Source organism: Festucalex cinctus, chromosome 18 (genome assembly GCF_051991245.1).
Source record: "Festucalex cinctus isolate MCC-2025b chromosome 18, RoL_Fcin_1.0, whole genome shotgun sequence".
Classification (NCBI taxonomy): Eukaryota; Metazoa; Chordata; class Actinopteri; order Syngnathiformes; family Syngnathidae; genus Festucalex; species Festucalex cinctus.
The window spans coordinates 21,911,328-21,926,838 of record NC_135428.1 but is presented as its reverse complement, the minus strand read 5'-3'; the positions used below and the strand labels follow the sequence as shown (position 1 = coordinate 21,926,838).

General features: G+C 38.8%; 1 protein-coding gene across 3 annotated transcripts in view; it reads left to right on the top strand.

Annotated features, from left to right (window-relative positions):
- nrip1b (nuclear receptor interacting protein 1b) overlaps positions 1-15,511 on the top strand; it is a 169,342-nt gene that overhangs the window by 149,301 nt on the left and 4,530 nt on the right. The gene's annotated exons all lie outside the window — the stretch shown is intronic.

Genomic DNA, 15,511 nt, shown 5'->3' with positions numbered 1-15,511 from the left:
ACGAAAACTCACCAAACTTTACACGCACATCAGGCCTGGCGAAAAATTTTATATTTTAAAGTCGCCATACATGATAACAGAAAAATGGCTCCATAGCGCCACCTACATAGGTTAAACGGATCCCTGTCCCGCTACGATTGTCCTATGGCGACGAAAATTGTGTGGCACCCGTAGCACATCCAGATGAACAAAAACCTCTTTGATGTGTGTACCCTAAAATAGACAGAAAGTGAGGTATGATCATCTGAATGTCCAATTTTGGCCCAGTTTTGCACATTTACAGGGGTCATACTTTTGCCCGCTTCTCCTACACGGTTAACCCGATTGACTTCAAACTTGGGATGGACCATCTCAACACCTGGGACAACATCATTGTAAAAAATCTAAAGTTTTTGATATACTATATGACGGCGGCGACGCATCAAATTTAGAGTTTAAAAATTCTTACTTCACGAAGCATTGCCGGTTGTACGTTTAATCTAGAGCTACGAAAATTTGTACACATATGTAAAAGGCTATGACCTACAAAAAACTCTTTTTGAACCATATGCTAAACCTCACAGGAAGTCCGCCATTTTGATTTATTTTGGAACGTGTTGCCATTTTTTTGGCCATTTCATTGGGGTCTTATTTTAACGAACTCCTCCTACAGTGTTTATCCGATCATCTTCAAACTTGGTGTGATTCATCTTAAGATGTTGAAGATGAAAAGATATTGAAACCTTTGTATTTCGTCGCACGCTGTTGTCATGGCATGCACTGTTTGCAAAGGAAAAAAAATATCCTTAAAGAAGCATTCCCATTTGTACGAAGCAGCGAGAGCTACGAAAATTTGTAGACATATGTAACAGCCCAAGATGTACAAAAAAGTCTCTTGGTGCCCTGTGCTAAACCCAACAGGAAGTCCCCCAGGGGCCGGGCATCACATTTTGAGCTAAAAAACTCCTCTTTAACAAAGCATACCCGGCTGTACGTTTCACCTAGAGTTACCAAAATTTGTAGAGGTATATAACAGCCCTCGAGGTACAAAAAACTCTTTTTGAACCATATGCTAAACCTAACAGGACGTCCGCCATTTTGATTTACTTTGGAATGTGTTGCCATTTTTTGGGCCATTTCGTAGGGGTCTTATTTTAACGAACTCCTCCTACAGAGTTTATCCGATCATCTTCAAACTTGGTGTGACTCATCTTAAGATGTTGAGGATGAAAAGTTATTGAAAGCTCTTTATTTCGTCGCACGCTGTTGTCGTGGCATGCACTTTTTGCAAAGGAAATAAATCCTTCTTAATGAAGCATTCCCAGTTGTACGAAGTAGCTAGAGCTACAAAAATTTGTAGACATATGTAACAGCCCACAATGTACAAAAAAGTCTCTTGGTGCCATGTGCTAAACCCAACAGGAAGTCCCCCAGGGGCCGGGCATCACATTTTGAGCTAGAAAACTCCTCTTTAACGAAGCATTCCCGGTTGTACGTTTCACCTAGCGCGATGATAATTTGCAGGCATACATAAGAGCCTACGATGTACAAAAAAGTCTCTTGGAACCATGTGCTAAACCAAACAGAAGTCCGCCATTTTGATTTACGATGGGATTTGTTGCCATTTTTTGTGGCCTTTTTCAGGGGTCATATTTTAACGAACTCCTCGTACAAAGTTCATCCGACCGTCTTCAAACTTGGTGTCTTTCATCGTAAGATGTTTAAGATGCAAAGTTATCGCAAGTTTTATTTTGTCGCACGCTGCTGCTATAGCGATGCATTGTTTGCCAAGTAAAGTGCTGCTTTGTTTTTTTATCTATACATGTGTGAAAACTCATGAAACTTTGCAAACACATCAGACTTGTCATGAACATGAATTTTTAGAGATTTATTGTGCAATTTGCAATAAATAGCGCCCTCTAGACATTTTTATGAAGTATTTCCGATTGTATGATTCTGCTAGATTTGTGAAAATTAGGACAGACCCCTATCAGCATAATACCTACAAAAAAGTATTATGTAGCCATTTGCCAAACCAAAGAGGAAGTCCGCTATTTTGATTTTATTTTGGGAATTATACATCATTTTTGGCCTCTTTCATTAAACTTTGCACAAACAAGGCATGGAAAAAACTAACATTTTAAATGGTCCTTGTTCCATGTAACAGTACCCCAACGTGCCAGTACCCTGACGTGCAAGTAACCCAACGTTGTGCTCAATAGCGCCCTCTATGCATTTTTATGGAGCATTTCCAATTGTATGATTCAAGCGATACACAACTAAAGATGACTTGACCTAGATTTGTGAAAACTGGGAGGCATACCTATTAGCTTAAGACCTACAAAAAGTATTCTGTAGCCGTATGCTAAACCTAAAAGGAAGTCCGCCATTTTGAATTTATTTTGGGAATTGCACACCATCTTTGGCCTTTTGCACTCACAAAGCTTGTCAAAAACATTTTAGATGGTCCTTGTCCGATTTGACAGTACCCCAACGTGCCAGTACCCCGACGTGCAAGTACCCCAACGTGGCCCAGGTTGCGAGGGCCCTTTATAGCTGCTCGCAGCTCTAGTTCTTCTTCTTCTTCTTTTTCTTTGTTATTATTCTTTTCCGCAAACAACCACATTTTTGAGGCACTAAACATGAACGAAAACTCACCAAACTTTACACGGAGATCGGGCCTGGCGAAAAATTTGATATTTTAAAGTCGCCATACGTGATAACAGAAAAATGGCTCTGTAGCGCCACCTACATAGGTTTAACGGATCCCTGTCCCGCTACGATTGTCCTATGGCTACGAAAATTGTGTGGCACCTGTAGCACATCCAGATGAACAAAAACCTCTTTGATATGTGTACCCTAAAATAGACAGGAAGTGAGGTATGAGTATTTGAATGTCCAATTTTGGCCCATTTTTGCACATTTACAGGGGTCATACTTTTGCCCGCTTCTCCTACACGGTTAACCCGATTGACTTCAAACTTGGGCTGTACCATCTCAAGACCTGGGACAACATCATGGTAAAAAATCTAAAGTTTTTGACATACTATATGACGGTGGCGGGGCATCAAATTTACAGTTTCAAAATTCTTACTTAACAAAGCATTGCCGTGGTACGTTTAATTGAGAGCCACGAAAATTGGTACACATAGGTAACAGACTATGATCTACAAAAAACTCTTTTTGAACCATATGCTAAACCTAACAGGAAGTCCGCCAGAGGCGAGGCATCAAATTTTGTGTTTCAAAATTCTTATTTAATGAAGCATTCCCGGCTGTACATTTCACCTAGAGTTACCAACATTTGAAGACATATGTAACAGCCCTCAAGGTACAAAAAACTCTTTTTGAACCATATGCTAAACCGAACAGGAAGTCCGCCATTTTGATTTACTTTGGAACGTGTTGCCATTTTTTGGGCCATTTCATAGGGGTCTTATTTTAACGAACTCCTCCTACAGAGTTTATCCGATCATCTCCAAACTTGGTGTGATTCATCTTAAAATGTTGAAGATGAAAAGTTATTGAAAGCTTTTTATTTCGTCGCACGCTGTTGCCGTGGCATGCACAGTTTGCAAAGGAAAAAATTCCCTCTTAATGAAGCATTCACAGTTGTACGAAGCAGCGAGAGCTACGAAAATTTGGAGACAAATTTAACAGCCCACAATGTACAAAAAAGTCTCTTGGTGCCATGTGCTAAACCCAACAGGAAGTCCCGTAAGGGCCGGTCATCACATTTTGAGGTAAAAAACTCCTCTTTAACGAAGCATTCCCGGTTGTACGTTTCACCTAGCGCTATGATAATTTAGAGGCATACATAAGAGCCCACGATGTACAAAAAAGTCTCTTGGAACCATGTGCTAAACCAAACAGGAAGTCTGCCATTTTGATTTACGATGGGATTTGTTGCCATTTTTTGTGGCCTTTTTCAGGGGTCATATTTTAACGAACTCCTCGTACAAAGTTCATCCGACCGTCTTCAAACTTGGTGTCTTTCATCGTAAGATGTTTAAGATGCAAAGTTATCGCAAGTTTTATTTTGTCGCACGCTGCTGCTATAGCGATGCATTGTTTGCCAAGTAAAGTGCTGCTTTGTTTTTTTATCTATACATGTGTGAAAACTCATGAAACTTTGCAAACACATCAGACTTGTCATGAACATGAATTTTTAGAGATTTATTGTGCAATTTGCAATAAATAGCGCCCTCTAGACATTTTTATGAAGTATTTCCGATTGTATGATTCTGCTAGATTTGTGAAAATTAGGACAGACCCCTATCAGCATAATACCTACAAAAAAGTATTATGTAGCCATTTGCCAAACCAAAGAGGAAGTCCGCTATTTTGATTTTATTTTGGGAATTATACATCATTTTTGGCCTCTTTCATTAAACTTTGCACAAACAAGGCATGGAAAAAACTAACATTTTAAATGGTCCTTGTTCCATGTAACAGTACCCCAACGTGCCAGTACCCTGACGTGCAAGTAACCCAACGTTGTGCTCAATAGCGCCCTCTATGCATTTTTATGGAGCATTTCCAATTGTATGATTCAAGCGATACACAACTAAAGATGACTTGACCTAGATTTGTGAAAACTGGGAGGCATACCTATTAGCTTAAGACCTACAAAAAGTATTCTGTAGCCGTATGCTAAACCTAAAAGGAAGTCCGCCATTTTGAATTTATTTTGGGAATTGCACACCATCTTTGGCCTTTTGCACTCACAAAGCTTGTCAAAAACATTTTAGATGGTCCTTGTCCGATTTGACAGTACCCCAACGTGCCAGTACCCCGACGTGCAAGTACCCCAACGTGGCCCAGGTTGCGAGGGCCCTTTATAGCTGCTCGCAGCTCTAGTTCTTCTTCTTCTTCTTTTTCTTTGTTATTATTCTTTTCCGCAAACAACCACATTTTTGAGGCACTAAACATGAACGAAAACTCACCAAACTTTACACGGAGATCGGGCCTGGCGAAAAATTTGATATTTTAAAGTCGCCATACGTGATAACAGAAAAATGGCTCTGTAGCGCCACCTACATAGGTTTAACGGATCCCTGTCCCGCTACGATTGTCCTATGGCTACGAAAATTGTGTGGCACCTGTAGCACATCCAGATGAACAAAAACCTCTTTGATATGTGTACCCTAAAATAGACAGGAAGTGAGGTATGAGTATTTGAATGTCCAATTTTGGCCCATTTTTGCACATTTACAGGGGTCATACTTTTGCCCGCTTCTCCTACACGGTTAACCCGATTGACTTCAAACTTGGGCTGTACCATCTCAAGACCTGGGACAACATCATGGTAAAAAATCTAAAGTTTTTGACATACTATATGACGGTGGCGGGGCATCAAATTTACAGTTTCAAAATTCTTACTTAACAAAGCATTGCCGTGGTACGTTTAATTGAGAGCCACGAAAATTGGTACACATAGGTAACAGACTATGATCTACAAAAAACTCTTTTTGAACCATATGCTAAACCTAACAGGAAGTCCGCCAGAGGCGAGGCATCAAATTTTGTGTTTCAAAATTCTTATTTAATGAAGCATTCCCGGCTGTACATTTCACCTAGAGTTACCAACATTTGAAGACATATGTAACAGCCCTCAAGGTACAAAAAACTCTTTTTGAACCATATGCTAAACCGAACAGGAAGTCCGCCATTTTGATTTACTTTGGAACGTGTTGCCATTTTTTGGGCCATTTCATAGGGGTCTTATTTTAACGAACTCCTCCTACAGAGTTTATCCGATCATCTCCAAACTTGGTGTGATTCATCTTAAAATGTTGAAGATGAAAAGTTATTGAAAGCTTTTTATTTCGTCGCACGCTGTTGCCGTGGCATGCACAGTTTGCAAAGGAAAAAATTCCCTCTTAATGAAGCATTCACAGTTGTACGAAGCAGCGAGAGCTACGAAAATTTGGAGACAAATTTAACAGCCCACAATGTACAAAAAAGTCTCTTGGTGCCATGTGCTAAACCCAACAGGAAGTCCCGTAAGGGCCGGTCATCACATTTTGAGGTAAAAAACTCCTCTTTAACGAAGCATTCCCGGTTGTACGTTTCACCTAGCGCTATGATAATTTAGAGGCATACATAAGAGCCCACGATGTACAAAATAGTCTCTTGGAACCATCTTCCAAAACAAACAGGAAGTCCGCCATTTTGATTTACGTTGGGATTTGTAGCCATTTTTTGTGGCCTTTTTTAGGGGTCATATTTTAACGAACTCCTCCTACAAAATTTATCCGACTGTCTTCAAACTTGGTGTGCTTCATCTTAAGATGTTTAAGATACAAAGTTATCGAAAGTTATTTATTTTGTCCCACGCCGTTTCATGGCGATGCATTGTTTGCCAAGTAAAATGCTGCTTTTTTTGGGGGGGGTCTAAACATGTGCAAAAACTCATGAAACTTTACACACACATCAGGCTTGTCATAAGCATGAATATTTTAGAGATTTCTTATTAAATTTGCAATAAATGCTTCAATAGCGCCCTCTAGACATTTTTATGAAGTCTTTCCGATTATATGATTCAGCTAGATGTGTGAATATTGGCAGGCATGCCTAATATATTCAAAAAGTATTCTATATAGCCATGTGCCAATCCATTTTGATTTTATTTTGTTAACTGTGCATCATTTTTGGCCTTTCCATGAAACTTTACAAACACAAAGCATGGCAAAAACGTTTAAAATTTAGATGGTTTCCTATTTGACAGTACCCCAACATGCCAGTACCCCGACGTGCAAATACCCCAACGTGGCCCGGGTTGCGAGGGCCCTTTATAGCTGCTCGCAGCTCTAGTTATTTGTTATTATTCTTTTCCGCAAACAATCAAATTTTTGAGACACTAAACGTGAACGAAAACTCACCAAACTTTACACGCAGATCGGGCCTGGCGAAAAATTTGATATTTTAAAGTCGCCATACATGATAACAGAAAAATGGCTCTGTAGCGCCACCTACATAGCTTAAACGGATCCCTGTCCCGCTACGATTGTCCTACGGCTATGAAAATTGTGTGGCACCTGTAGCATATCCAGATGAACAAAAACCTCTTTGATCTGTGTACCTTAAAATAGACAGGAAGTGAGATATGAGTATTTAAATGTCAAATTTTGGCCAATTTCTGCACATTTACAGGGGTCATACTTTTGCCTGCTTCTCCTACACGGTTAATCCGATTGACTTCAAACTTGGGATGTACCATCTCAAGACCTGGGACAACACCATGGTAAAAAATCTAAAGTTTTTGACATACTATATGACGGTGGCGGGGCATCAAATTTACAGTTTCAAAATTCTTACTTAACGAAGCATTTCCGGTGGTACGTTTAACCTAGAGCTATGAAAATTGGTACACATATGTAACAGACTATGATCTACAAAAAAGCCTGTTGGTGCCATATGCTAAACCTAACAGGAAGTCCGCCAGAGGCGAGGCATCAAATTTTGTGTTTCAAAATTCGAACTTAATGAAGCATTCCCGGCTGTACATTTCACCTAGAATTACCAAAATTTGAAGACATATGTAACAGCCCTCAAGGTACAAAAAACTCTTTTTGAACCATATGCTAAACCGAACAGGAAGTCCGCCATTTTGATTTACTTTGGAACGTGTTGCCATTTTTTGGGCCATTTCATAGGGGTCTTATTTTAACGAACTCCTCCTACAGAGTTTATCCGATCATCTCCAAACTTGGTGTGATTCATCTTAAGATGTTGAAGATGAAAAGTTATTGAAAGCTTTTTATTTCGTCGCACGCTGTTGCCGTGGCATGCACAGTTTGCAAAGGAAAAAATTCCTTCTTAATGAAGCATTCCCAGTTGTACGAAGCAGCTAGAGCTACGAAAATTTGGAGACAAATGTAACAGCCCACGATGTACAAAAAAGTCTCTTGGTGCCATGTGCTAAACCCAACAGGAAGTCCCGTAGGGGCCGGGCATCACATTTTGAGCTAAAAAACTCCTCTTTAACGAAGCATTCCCGGTTGTACGTTTCACCTAGCGCTATGATAATTTGGAGGCATACATAAGAGCCCACGATGTACAAAAAAGTCTCTTAGAACCATATGCTAAACCAAACAGGAAGTCCGGCATTTTGATTTACGCCTTTTTTAGGGGTCACATTTTAACGAACTCCTACGAAATTTATCCGACTGTCTTCCAACTTGGTGTGTTTCATCTTAAGATGTTTAAGATGCAAAGTTATCGAAAGTTTTTTTTTATTTTGTCGCAAGCCGTTGCCATAGCGATGCATTATTTGCCAAGTAAAATGCTGCTTTTTTTTTTTTTTTTTTTTGCTAAACGAGCGAAAACTCATGAAACTTTACACACACATCAGACTTGTCATAAACATGAATATTTTAGAGATTTCTTGTGCAATTTGCAATAAATGGCAATAGCGCCCTATAGACATTTTTAGGAAGCTTTTGGAAATGTATGATTCAGCTAGATTTGTAAAAATTGGGATACCTATCAGCCTAAGACTGACAAAAAAAGTTTCTAAAGCCATATGCTAAACCAAACAGGAAGTCTGCCATTTTGATTTAATTTGCTATTTGTAGCCATTTTTTGGGGCCTTTTATAGGCCTCATATTTTCTACAAAACGTATCAGATTGTCTTCATTCTTTGGCGTGTTTCATCTGAAGATATTTAAGATGAAAAGTTATTGAAATTGTTTGTCACGCCTTTGCTCTAGCGATGCATTGTTTGCAAAGAAAAATGCTTTTTTTTTTTTGAAAGTCTAAACATGAGCGAAAACTCAAAAATTGCACGCAGATCAGACCTCTCAAGAACATGAATATTTTAGAGATTTGTTGTGCAATTTGTAATAAATGGCTCAATAGCGCCCTCTAGACATTTTTTATGAAGTATTTCCGATTATATGATTCAGCTAGATGTGTGAATATTTGGAGGCACACCTATCAGTCTAATACCTACACAAATTATTCTATAGCCATGTGCCAAACCATTTTGATTTTATTTTGTTAATTGTGCATCATTTTTGGCCTTTCCATGAAACTTTGCTAGCACAAAGCATGGCAAAAACATTTACAATTTAGACGGTTTCCTATGAAACAGTACTCCAACATGTCAGTACCCCGACGTGCAAGTACCCCAACGTGGCCCAGGTTGCGAGGGCCCTTTATAGCTGCTCGCAGCTCTAGTTATTCTTCTTCTTTTTATTTGTTATTATTCTTTTCCGCAAACAATCACATTTTTGAGACACTAAACGTGAACGAAAACTCACCAAACTTTACACGCAGATCGGGCCTGGCGAAAAATTTGATATTTTAAAGTCGCCATACATGATAACAGAAAAATGGCTCTGTAGCGCCACCTACATAGCTTAAACGGATCCCTGTCCCGCTACGATTGTCCTACGGCTATGAAAATTGTGTGGCACCTGTAGCATATCCAGATGAACAAAAACCTCTTTGATATGTGTACCCTAAAATAGACAGGAAGTGAGATATGAGTATTTAAATGTCCAATTTTGGGCAATTTTTGCACATTTACAGGGGTCATACTTTTGCCCGCTTCTCCTACACGGTTAACCCGATTGACTTCAAACTTGGGATGTACCATCTCAACACCTGGGACAACACCATGGTAAAAAATCTAAAGTTTTTGACATACTATATGACGGCGGTGGGGCATCAAATTTAGAGTTTCAAAATTCTTACTTAATGAAGCATTCCCGGCTGTACGTTTCACCTAGAGTTACCAAAATTTGAAGACATATGTAACAGGCCTCAAGGTACAAAAAACTCTTTTTGAACCATATGCTAAACCTAACAGGATGTCCGCCATTTTGATTTACTTTGGAACGTGTTGCCATTTTTTTGGCCATTTCATAGGGGTCCTATTTTAACGAACTCCTCCTACAGAGTTTATCCGATCATCTTCAAACTTGGTGTGATTCATCTTAAGATGTTGAAGATGAAAAGTTATTGAAAGCTTTTTATTTCGCCGCACGCTGTTGTCGTGACATGCACTTGCAAGGAAAAAAATTCTTCTTAATGAAGAATTCTCAGTTGTACGAAGCAGCTAGAGCTACGAAAATTTGTAGACATATGTAACAGCCCACGATGTACAAAAAAGTCTCTTGCTGCTTTGTGCTAAACCCAACAGGAAGTCCCGCAGGGGCCGGGCATCACATTTTGAGCTAAAAAACTCAAGCATTCCCGGTTGTACGTTTCACCTAGCGCTATGATAATTTGGAGGCATACATAAGAGCCCACGATGTACAAAAAAGTCTCTTGGAACCATCTGCTAAACCAAACAGGAAGTCCGCCATTTTGATTTACGTCGGCATTTGTAGCCATTTTTTGTGGCCTTTCTTAGGGGTCATATTTTCACGAACTCCTCGTACAAAATTCATCCGACCGTCTTCAAACTTGGTGTGTTTCATCTTAAGATGTTTAAGATGCAAAGTTATCGAAAGTTTTTTATTTTGTCACATGCTGTTGCCATAGCGATGCATTGTTTGCCAAGTAAAGTGCTGCTTATTTTTTTTGGTCTATACATGTGTGAAAACTCATGAAACTTTAGACACACATCAGACTTGTCATGAACATGAATTTTTAGAGATTTCTTGTGCAATTTGCAATAAATCGCGCCCTCTATACATTTTTATGGAGCATTTCCGATTGGATGATTCAAGCGCGAAATAACTAAAGATGACTTGACTTGACCTAGATTTGTGAAAACTCAGAGGCATACCTATTAGTCTAAGACCTACAAAAAGTATTCTGTAGCCGTATGCTAAACCTAAAAGGAAGCCCGCCATTTTGAATTTATTTTGGGAATTGCACACCATATTTTGCGTTTTGATTAAACTTTGCACACACAAGGCTTGTCAAAAACATTTTAGATGGTCCTTGTCCTATTTGACAGTACCCCAACGTGCCAGTACCTCGACGTGCAAGTACCCCAACGTGGCCCGGGTTGCGAGGGCCCTTTATAGCTGCTCGCAGCTCTAGTTTATTTTGAATTTTGGCAGCTTTGGGCCGTACTGTCAAGTCGAAATGTTATTCAAATGAGGGGGCGGTCCTAAGTGTGTCTTGGATTGGACTCCGCCGTTGCAAACTGCCTGTCATTGACCGAGTGAGCAGCTCGGCAAGCAAGAAAGTCTCGCCGGCTTGCAATAGAGAGCTCCAGCAATGGACGACTATCTTGTCCACTGTCTGCTCTCACTTGTCTAGCAACTCAAGTCGCAAATTGAGGTGACAGTGGACACTATCGTCGTCCATTGCTGGAGCGCTCCATTGCAAGTCGGCGAGACTTCCTTGTTCGCCGAGCTGCTCGCTCGGCCAATGACAGGCAGTTTACAACCCAAGACACGCTTAGGACCACCCCCTCATTTGAATAACATTTTGACTTGGCAGTTCGACCAAAAACTAGCTAAATGACTAAATAAATAAATGACTAAATACATAACTAAATAAATAGACAAATAAATGACTAAATAAATAGATAAATAAATGATGAAATAAATAGATAAATGACTAAATAAATAAATGACTGAATAAATAGATAAATGACTAAATAAATAGATAAATAAATATATGACAAAATAAATAGATAAATGATTAAATAAATAAATGACAAAAAGTGAAAATAAAAACGGATTTATTTCCATTTATATTTATTTTTTTTTAGATATTTTTATTTTATATTTTTTATATTCATTTTTATTTTCACTTTTAGTCATTTATTTATTTTGAGTTTTGGCAGTTTTGGTCCTCCATACTCTCTGACTCTCACAACGTTCAAAAACCCAAAGGCCCCTACTTTTGTTAAATTATTTATACATAATGAGCAACACTTAATGCATTAACTAGTTCAGTGTTCCTATGGTCCCCGTACCTTATTGCTTTTAAAGTTTTTTAGGGCAAATCTAGACAAGGTAAACCACATTTGTCAAGATGAGTGTTTCCTTCCCTCTGTTGAAACAAGACAATGAATCGTGGTATTCAAACTACCTTCCATCCAAGTTGAAAATGCGTACAGGTTTGCTGTAGGGATCACCAAATGGTGGTTGCAGGGGCATACTATTAAAATTGTGTGAAGATCACAAGCGGGAAAAGTAGCCCTAATCCTGAGTATCTAAGCAGCATGACAGCAGACATCAGATGGCCCAGTATGACCAGGTTCGCTTTTGTTGTCATCAGATTTAGGTCAACAGCTTAGATGGCCTTTATCAGTAATTGATGCCAGTGGCCCAGTCTTTTCTATAGCGGTGACCTTTGGTAGAGAGTGGGCATGCTGTAGTGACATATATATGAGCGCCCACTAGGGTGAACATTTTTTAGGTAATTTTTATTATTAATTTAATTCGAGCGGAAATATTCAGGACTGAGTCAGGTTGATACGCACTCTATCTAATGCAACCAGCTACGTGGTGAGTGAAATGACAAAATCACATCCCCACAAAATAGCCAATGCGTTGGAATTTACAGTATTCGGAACTGGCTCGTGCACATTAAGTGGGCTCAACCCGGCAGAGGAAAAAAATGACATCGCAGCAGAGCCGCAAGAAGTTTCAACCAACAATAAAGTTGCTAACCTGTGGACAGCCAGCTAGCCATTTATGTTTCTCGTACGTCCTTGTTTTGAAAGTGAGGGATATATATATATATATATATATATATATATATATATATATATATATATATATATATATATATATATATATATATGCGCACACACACAGTACCAGATTTTCTAATGTGTTAGTTACTCAGACTTAATTGCTCCCTGATCAACTTAAATCAACATTCTAATCTCAATTTATTTTCAAGGCGGAATTAAAAGGACAACCTTGTTAACTTTACTGTCATGACAACCTGTGTTTGTGGGGGTGGTTTTCAACCCGATTAAAAGTTCACCTCATCGTTGTTTTTTTGACCCCTTGCTTGCATTCTCTGTTAAGTATTTAGGCTGGCAACTGTATGGGTTGCCATAACCTTTGGTCATGACCAAGGACTGCTGTCCGGTCATGTGACCATGTTAGTCCACTCAGCGAACACCAAAGGTGAAGACAGCTGAAGCGAGGTGGAAACTCTGTATTAATTAACCTTTATGGGTGGTGGCCATGACTGTTGGAGGTGTTGTGTATCCATGGAAACCATGCTGACAAGGTTCAGTGTGGAAGTCGCCACTGACACTGTCATAGTAACTGGCACATCCTCTCTGCCGCTTCTATTAAGTGCTTCAAGTCACTTTTAAAAACACATTTATTTATGCTTACGTTCAACATGAGTTGAGCTGAACACCTGAATTGTATTGTTTTAATTTCTATTTTTCTTGATTGTCTTTTATCTCAGTGCTATTTAAATGTGTAGTTTTAATAATGACCATTGCATTTTACATGCATGCTAGCTGATCTGGATATCTCCTATTTTATTGGGGTTTTTTTTTATGTGTATTTTTTCTTTCCTATTGTTTTTATCATTTTTTTTAAATATGTGAAGCACTTTGGGCCGTGTTACTGTATTTAAATGTGCTATATAAATAAACCTTAACCTTGACATTACACATCCTGTGTCACTGGTTCTGACACTCCTGATCGAACCTTCAATGCGCACTGTAGATAATTCACACACATGCACACACCCCGTCACAGTCATACACACACTTGGTCAGCAAGTAGTCTCACTGTATTTGTTTCTGTGCCCTCAAAATGAACAAGTGTCACATGATGACATCAGTTTGTGTTTCGCTCATGTTTGCTGATATAAACATTTGACAAACAGATAACTTGAAGGTTTCATTGCTGCCCATGCATCATTAATGATAGCAATGTGTCCTTGCCACAACATTCTATTGTGAGAAGTATCAACTACTGTATATGTGCATTTGACCTTATTAGTGTTGTCGAAATACCAACATTCTGACTTACTATACTTGCAATGTACCTTGATGCAGATACGAAAATGATACCACATGTATACGCATACTTTTATTTTTTATTTATTTTTTTAAATCATAAAATGTACATTAGAGCGCCGAACTCACACCCAAGATCTACATTCACTATTTGGGTACTGTTAAAATGGCACTGGCAAATGGTCAATGGCACTTCATTTATATAGCGCTTTTCCACCTTACAAGTAGGGATGTAACGATATCCAAACATCACGATACGAAGGTCACGATACGATAAATATCACGATATTGTGGGGAGGTTGGTGATACAAAACAGTCACAATATTGTTTAAAAAAAAAAAAAAAAAAAAAAAAATCCCATATGTCCTAGCTCCTCACTTTGGCCCAAGCGCAATATTGCATATCAACTGAGTACATTCCTAGTTACTAGTTAGTTACTTAAAAGAACATATACGATAAAAACACATAGTGGGGCCGATTATGGTCAGAATAAAATAAAAATTGAAGTCACTTCAACAGTTCTTCAAACATCAATTTTCTCAGAAACCAGACATCAAATCCAAGATTTAGGCAACACTAAAATATTCAATATCTTTTCCCTTGAATGAATTGTTAGTAGCAGAAATACTTACTTAAAAAACGAACATCCGAAACAGTTTGATACGACTCATTGACAGCTGACATAGGCGCAGCCATCTTGTTCTCTTCAGGGCTATGGGGTCCTCATCTTTTGAGGCGTGGCACGGTCCAACCATTAATTGCGCAACCATACCACATATTTAAGAATAAAATTGACTTTATCAGCTTTATTTTGATACCAAGTTTAGTATACTTTGTGTAAATGTTCCTACCCGAAATTTAACGGTGAAAATGATCCTTTTTTTTTTTTTTTTTCCCCAAAGCTCAAGTTTGGGTTGCATTTTTTGAAATTTTTGAAAAAAAATTATACGTATGCGTGGCTGACAAAGTGGGCTATAGTCTAGAAATAATTTAAGCTTGATTTACATCACGGTATGATACCGCAAGGGAGTTGTCTGAACTGAGTGCACTCATCAGCTGTTTAGATGTGTTTGGCCAGCGGATTTGATGATCAAAACCGATCAATAGTGGTGTCGTTTTTGTACAATGTTTAATTCTCTTTATTTTAGGTGTTAGATTCAGTTCAGCCTTTGTTCTTTCCACAAATACTGTGCACATTTTACTGGCGTGACTAAAAAAAAAAAAAACATATTAAAGTAAACACACTTAGCCTATTTTTGGGTGAGCTGCGCAGAAGTACTGGCACTAAAAATGCATATTATTTTTGACAGTGAGGTCTTCTGTACTTTTCTAGTACCTTGATACCATGCAACCATACTCCTGATACACATTTATGCATATATATGAACACAACACTAGTGGGTGAGTGGGTGGATGGATCCTGTTTTGTGTAGACTGAGGGTTGCGCTGTGTGAGATGCTGCTCTCGTAAATAAGGAGCAAGAGGTGGTGATAATCCACTGATATCACAATCTGCATAAGAAATTATTCACAGCCCTCACAAGGGATTCTATTTTTTTTTTTTCCGAACAAAATCGCTCCAAGGGGTTTATGTCCCAAGACCTGTTTTCAGGGTAGTGGGCTT